Raw genomic sequence first — 5799 nt, 5'->3', positions numbered from 1 at the left:
GAGTCTCTGGGTGGAGCACGTTACTTTCTATGCTTTACATGCGATTACTCGAGGTTTCGCATGGTCTACTTTCTGAAGGAGAAGTCAGAAACTGCACAGAAGGTTACAGAAGTGTTGCAGATCGTGAGGAATCAATGCAGACGACCTGTGCGTGTATTTCAATGCGATGGTGGTCGAGAGTTTGTCAATCATGAGGTAGAAAAACTGTTAAAGTCAATGGGTGTGGATTTCTGTGTCTGCAATCCATATACGCCAGAGCAAAATGGTTGTGCAGAGCGTAGTAACAGGACTGTGGTTGAACTCGCTCGCACTATGCTATTAGCAAAGAATTTGCCTAAAACATTGTGGGCAGAAGCAGTTAATACGGCTGTTTATGTTCTCAACCGAACAGGCCCAAGCAGTGTGGATGGAAAAACACCGTATGAGATCTTTACAAGGAAAGAGTTTCATTTAGACAAGCTTCGGGTTTTTGGTATCAACTGTTACATTCACATACCAACAGTCCGTCGGAAGAAATGGGACCCAAAGAGCCAGCGTGGGGTTTTTGTGGGGTATTCTCAGAATATAGATGGATTTCGAGTGTGGATAAAACCTGGAAACAAGATAGTTCGGAGTTGTGACGTCGTATTTGAACCTGAGACTTGTGGGGGGCTGCTGACGTTATTTCCAACTGACGTGCATGATGAGCTGGAGCCTTCAAATGATCCTGAAGAGGACTGCGTTACTGAACCCACTGATAAATGTGAGAGAAACCTACGGGATCGTTTGAAAATCAAACCACCTGAACGCCTTATTGAGTCAATGTTAGCTGAGGTTGATGAGCCAAGCAGCTACTCGGAGGCAATGAAATCTGATCAGCGATTACTCTGGGAGAAGGCTATGGAGGAAGAGATGGCTGCCTTAAAGGAAAACTTGACCTGGACCCTCACTACGCTACCAGGTAATCGCAAATCCATCTCTAATCGATGGGTTTACAAAGTAAAACGTGCAGGTGATGGTCACATTAATAGATACAGGGCTCGACTTGTAGTGCGAGGGTTTAGCCAGCGAGAAGGAGTAGATTATAGTGAAACTTTTAGCCCTGTTGCCCGGCTCGATACTATACGAGCTGTATTAAGTATTGCTGCCAAGGAACACATGCATTTGGCACAATTTGATGTTAAAACTGCTTTTCTCAATGGGGTTCTTGACGAAGAAATATTCATGAAGCAGCCAGAGGGGTATGATGATGGCACTGGCAGAGTCTGCAAGCTTCACAAAAGTTTATATGGGCTAAAGCAATCCCCCCGGTGTTGGAATAAGTGCTTTAAGGAAGTTCTTAAGGACTTTGGACTGTGTGAGAGTGAAGCAGATCCTTGCTTATTTTATGGGACAAATTGCCATGACAAACTGATAGTGGTCATTTACGTTGATGATGGACTTGTGGTAGCATCAAATAAACATAAAATTACTGAATTTATGCAACGTTTAGAAATGGAGTTTAAAATCACTAGTGAACCAGTGGGATACTTCTTGAACTTACACATAACTCAAAAAACAGATGGTTCAATCTTCATAAACCAAAGTTCTTATGTGAAAGAGGTGCTGCAGCGGTTCAATATGGCTGAAGCAAATCCAGTTTCTACACCAATTGAACAGTATTTGAAAGAAGAGGAAAGGAAGGATGCTGAGAAAACAAGTGCACCTTATCGAGAGGCTGTGGGCTGCCTGTTGTATCTGGCTGTTGCTACTAGGCCAGATATAGCATTCTCGGTGAACTATGCATCCCAATTCCTTGATAACCCAGAGGTAAGACATTGGGGTTTAGTTAAACGGATTTTGAAGTATTTGCAGGGTTCAATGTCACAGGGGATTCTCTACAGTTCATCTGAGAATGGTGGGGAACTAGTTGGTTACAGTGATGCTGATTATGCCAGCGACCCCACTACGCGGCGGTCAGTCAGTGGCATTGTGTTTATGCATAGTGGTGGTGCCATCACCTGGGCCAGCAGGCGGCAACAGTGTGTGTCGCTGTCAACCACAGAGGCTGAGTACATTGCTGCTAGTGAAGCCGCAAAAGATGCTGTCTGGTTGAAGAGACTCTTTGACGAAATTTCCCCATTAAAGTGTCCCCCGGTGTTGTTCTGTGATAACATTAGTTCTATTAAGCTTGCTAAAAACCCTGAATTTCACAAGAGGTCGAAGCACATTGATGTACGTTATCATTTTGTTCGTGAACAACTCCAAAAAGGACAATTATCAATTGAGTATGTTCCAAGTAAAAATCAAGTTGCAGATGTTTTTACTAAGCCTGTTCCAAGAGTACCATTTGAAAATTTGCGTTCTTTATTGGGCATGTGTGAACTAATTTGAAGTTGAATGTGAATTATTTATTTGGAATGTAAGGGTTTTCTTTTAATTTTGCTACTGATGAAGTAAGAGTCATTTTTGAGCAAAAGAGATGTTATTGATATTTGATATATTTATTTTGTTTGTTATTACAGCAATGTATAAACGTTTTGGGGGAGTGTTGTAGAAAATGTAAAAGTTTTCAATTGCTGATTTGACTTGTTTTACGTTTTTCATTGCTCTTTTGTTTTTTTGGCTGACTGGGTTTCTATCGTGATTATTCCCTGTATGAGACTAGTCTTGTTCTGCGCTGCGAAGAAGCAACCAATAAATTCATGTTGAGATAAGTCGATCTTTCATTACGGAACCTCAACAATATTTCTTCATGCAGAGTCTGCATGGGGTACTCTCAGAATGATTTCCTGAAGACTCCGAGAAATCATACTCGTGCTTTCACTGCAATAACTCATTCAATCACTAAACCAGTTCACTCCAACAAATCATCCACGTATCACTCAGTGATTTCAAAATTCCTAATACATTAATATCATTTCCATGAAGTACACCAATGCAAAAACATTAGACTTATCAAAGAAAAGGGTGTAATAAGCTCACATTTAAATAGGACCTCAAAAAGGAATCACATAGCAGCAGTATAAACAGCAAATATTTTACAAGAATTTCAAGCTAACTGACAAGAACCCTACATGAGGACGATTGTCTTCGTGCGCTCCGATCGTCATTTGCCCAAAATTCATGTATTGCCGATATTTTTTGCAGCTGAATTATTCTGTTGTAAAATCAAAGAGGAGGTTAGAAGCAAAAGAAATACATCGAAAACATATTCCTCAAAATTCTTCACGTTCATTTATATGTGTTATGAGTTGGTCATTGGTAAATTCAAATTATCCACTTTTGCGACTGATTTTATGATTATAAACAGTTATACCAAAATAAAAAGTGACTTCGTTCGTCACCATTGAGGTACCAACTGCGAGGTAATTAATTAATGCCTCATCAGGGTTCGGAAACACTATGCGGTAAATCGGACTTTTTTCACTGCTCCATCGATCATTGGCGAGGTCCTTTCATTACATTCAATATTTTTAACTAACAAATTTAATGCTACACTAAGTTTTGGTCTCTAATAAGAAGTGCTTTTCAGTTATTTTTTCATGTAATACATTGATGCAGTCACTAAGCATTAAGGCCTGTTTACACGATGCATTAACAGGTCTGAGTTAATGCACGTTTCCGTGAATGAATTTTGTGGACCAGAACGGTACATGTACGAATGCATGAACCAAATTAGAACAAGTTCTATTTTCTGTGCATGCATTTGAACAAGTTGGGTGGTCACACGGTGTATTTTGGCGTTCATTCTCGCGTTTATACAAATAGACATTAACCCGTACGTGTTAATGTACCGTGCAAACAAATACATTGTATACTTCGTAATCGTATACACAATTATTACATTTTCAAGTTATTGCTATAATCTGTTGAAACCACAAGTACAAACACTTGACAAAAATTACATTCCAGTCCATATGAACTTTAAACTATTAAGGCCGGCTACACGTTAAGTTAACACAAACAAGTTAATATCTGGTTACGTGAATGATTTCACATTATTTGAAAGTTATACGAGGCTTCCAATGAAATAAAATAAGATACACTCACCCTGAGGTAACTTCTACACGAAAATTTTCTCAGTTCTCCGTCCAATTTATGACAAATATTTATGAAATCATTGAATTCGATGAGCTTTTTCAAGCACAGTGGGCTGGCAGGCAGGTTATCTCCAACAGGAACCTACGAAATGAATGAAAACATATGCGCAAGAGATTTCAGACTTGCTGTGGAAAACATGCTCATACAACGGAATAAAACAATAACTAAGGAAATCAATAAAATGTAAACCCTCACTTACTTGTAAGTCAACAAAATCGCCTAAGGCATCCTTTACAGTTATCTGGCTTCCTGCAATTGAAAAGAATATGTTGTAACAATAATAATTTTTCTTCATGCAACGTCTGCACGGAGCACTCTCAAAATTCCTTTCTGAAGACTCAGATAAATTCCCAGTAGTAATACTCGTGTTTTCACAGCAATAACTCATTTTATGTGTAAAACCAGTTCACTCCTCAAACAAACCATCTACACAGCACTCAGTGATTTACAAATTTCTAATACATTACGTTCATTTCTATGACTTACGATAACGCAAAAACTTGAGAATAATCCAGGAGAAGGGCTTCTAAAGCTCACATTGACAAGGACCTCAAAAATAAATCGCATTTCAACAGAAAAGACATCAAATATTTTCCACGAACTCCATGCTCATTGACGCCTTGCTATTAACTGACCATGATAGCAAGGATTAGCTTACATACCGGACTTCATTTGTGTATTTCACCGCTAGAGGACTGCAAATGCAGAAGGCCTTAAATCGAAAAATGAAATATTTCCAACAATAAGTGATATATATGCTAGTTTATTACATTATTTGAAAATTAAAAATATTTTTAACCTTAATAAATCCTATATTTCAGAATTTTTAACTCTTTCTCATGCATATTTAAAGACTGTAGATGTAATCTGACCTAGCGGACGCCGAAGTTGGGCTTAAATTTTGTTTCCGGCCAGGTGGTTGAATAACCTTTAACCAAACATTTTAACACTACAATTAATCGAAAATGAGATGAATTTTAAATGAAATGGTCCTTTATTTTTTTTTTAATGGTAAGGAAATACTCTTCAAACACGGATGTTTGGCCTGCTCTATAGGTGTGCTACTGGCGGATAAAATGGCAACTAGAAAACATCGGTTTTATACAGAGATTGATTGTATAGTCATATGATAACAAGTGAACGTTGTGGATTAATCTTGGCGTGGCTGCTTGTCCTAAGAATTTACAATTGTGTCATAAATTGTTGAAAAATTTCTCAATCCAAGCTATTGAGTCATGATATATCTTTCCGTCGATTCATCAATTGTTGGATTTTGTGTTCCTTTCGTTTAGCAGTCTAAAGTATTATATTTTCACTTATCATCATAGCCAATGTAGTTTCCTTGTTGGAATTTGTGATCTTTGTCAATGCTGAATAGATGGTTTCTTCGACGATGAACCTGATTTAAAAAGTAAATAAGATTTTGAATGGAAATCATGAGTCGCACCAGCGGGATTTCCACGGAATCTTCAGATAGGAATCCAGAAATAGACCTTTGCAGACTTTGTAGGGAGAAGCATGATTGTTTTTACAGCATATTCACTTCGAATGTAGCGTACAATATAACTGTGAAGGATGCCCTACATGATTTAGTTGGCTTACAAGTAAGTGGCACATTAAATTTTATCGATTATATTTGAAATGGTGCTTACTCCATTTTATGTTTTAATCCCAAACTCTATTGATGTGTAACTTGTTTATTAAAATCTCAGATTACTGTGGGAGATGGCCTGCCCA

At 38.1% G+C, this 5799-nt stretch overlaps 1 long non-coding RNA gene across 1 annotated transcript; it reads right to left on the bottom strand.

Moving 5' to 3' along the window:
* Positions 1-4045: 4045 nt before the first annotated feature.
* Positions 4046-4707, bottom strand: LOC124173126. The gene is made up of 3 exons (XR_006868397.1): positions 4549-4707; positions 4262-4311; positions 4046-4143 (listed from the first exon to the last, which is right to left on the bottom strand). It is a non-coding gene; the product is annotated as an uncharacterized LOC124173126 (long non-coding RNA).
* Between the last annotated feature and the right edge of the window lie 1092 nt (positions 4708-5799).

Source organism: Ischnura elegans (genome assembly GCF_921293095.1).
Source record: "Ischnura elegans chromosome 13 unlocalized genomic scaffold, ioIscEleg1.1 SUPER_13_unloc_4, whole genome shotgun sequence".
NCBI lineage: Eukaryota > Metazoa > Arthropoda > Insecta > Odonata > Coenagrionidae > Ischnura > Ischnura elegans.
The sequence above is the reverse complement of the archived record's forward strand: the minus strand, read 5'-3'. Positions and strand labels throughout refer to the sequence as shown.